The sequence below is a fragment of the Sinocyclocheilus anshuiensis genome, unplaced genomic scaffold (assembly GCF_001515605.1).
Source record: "Sinocyclocheilus anshuiensis isolate Anshui unplaced genomic scaffold, SAMN03320099.WGS_v1.1 scaffold2151, whole genome shotgun sequence".
Taxonomy (NCBI): Eukaryota; Metazoa; Chordata; class Actinopteri; order Cypriniformes; family Cyprinidae; genus Sinocyclocheilus; species Sinocyclocheilus anshuiensis.
The window spans coordinates 224,807-226,423 of NW_015538057.1; the positions used below are offsets into that span (position 1 = coordinate 224,807).

Sequence of the window (1,617 nt, forward strand, 5' to 3'; positions counted from 1 at the left end):
CGGTAGTTAAATACACAAAGAGCTCTATTGAGCCTATAATGCCAAAGGACATTTGATTAAAATTCGGTTGTTTTTCAAATGAAGGGTTCAGATATTTATGTTTTTGTGAAAATGCCAAGGTCGCCTACTAAAGTAGATCTCTTTTTTTCTGTCACGAGGAGCTCTTGCACGTTTATTGGATGGTTTGTCCCTACAGCTACAAGGAGAAAAGAAAGTGTGTTGTGTACGCATTCAACATCATTTCAGACTTAAGTTCTCTAGCAGCTAATACAGTAATTGTGCTTCATATAAACAGTCTGCAAATGACAACTGATGACATTGATTTGTTCCAGGTGGATTTGAAGACCGGATTAGCCGTTGAAGAGGCATGCTATGCTCAGGTATGTTTACACAGTGGACATTTCCATTAATCTGAGAATCAAGCTACAATTTTGTTGAATGAAATATTGTTCTTATATTGCTGGGTTGGGTTCCAGAAGTAAAAACCCCGTTTGTTTTCATCACTGAGTAATTTATTTTAACAATGATGAATAAACCTTTCAATAGTCATTTCCATGTGAGCGGCACTCTGACAAATTTACTCCAGTTCAAGTCCCAGCTTGAGGTCTTTTCCCAGTTCTGTTTTCCCCTCTCCTTTCCTGTTTCTCCTCATAGTGTCCTGCCAAAATGCCTAAAAATTTAAGTATATAAAAGGAATGCATGTAATGCTTTAATCAGCTATAATCAGTCTGTGTATCAGCTATTTCACGTGTTAACATAATGCACTTCATGAAGAGAGAATGTACGCTGGCCTAGATCACTCAGGAAGCCACTATATTTAGCTCTTAAGAAGCACAGCTTCAGCATTCCTCTGATATATGCGACTCTGTTGTCTCCTAGGTGATCCCAACCAAAGACAGGCTGGAAGGTTTGCTGGCGTTCAAAGAGAAACGTCCTCCTCACTATGAGTAACAGCGGCCTAACCAACCCCATTATAAGCAGCTGCCTTCTGAATCTCGTAAAGAATGTTGCATACCTGAACTTTTTGGAGCGCTGATTATGATAAAACCTGTGGGGATTGGAGCTGAAATGTTTGAAAGATGAAAGCTATTCCTACGTCTGTAGATCAACTTTTTTTGCATGGTATGTCCTTTGTTGTCATCTGAACTTTGTTCCTTTCAGTTGTATGTGTTTGTTACATAATATAAAGAGTCTTGGATTGTTCTTTCTCATCTGTTAAAATAATATAGAATGCACTTCAGTTTAAAGGGGTCATATGATACGATTTAAATTTTTCCTTTCTCTTTGGAGTGTTACAAGCTCTTGGTGCATAAAGAAGATCTGTAAAGTTGCAAAGACTAAAGTCTCAAATACAAAGAGATATTCTTTATAAAAGTTAAGAGTCAACCACACCTACCTAAAACGGCTCGTTCTAACACGCCCCCACATATCTACGTCACGATGTGGGAAGATTTGCATAACGCCGCCCAAATGTTCACGCAAAGAAAGAAGGCGTAACTTTTATTCTCGCTGTAGTATTGTTGCTGCCGCCATGTCGTGAAGGCACTGTGTGTTTCGTTGTGAAAGCGAAACTACTTTGTTTGTTCTTCCAAAAGAGGACGATATCTGCTTTGTCAT

At 38.8% G+C, this 1,617-nt stretch overlaps 1 pseudogene; it reads left to right on the forward strand.

Annotated features, from left to right (window-relative positions):
* LOC107683472 (methylglutaconyl-CoA hydratase, mitochondrial-like) overlaps nucleotides 1-951 on the forward strand; it is a 25,697-nt pseudogene extending 24,746 nt beyond the window's left edge.
* Nucleotides 952-1,617: the final 666 nt, after the last annotated feature.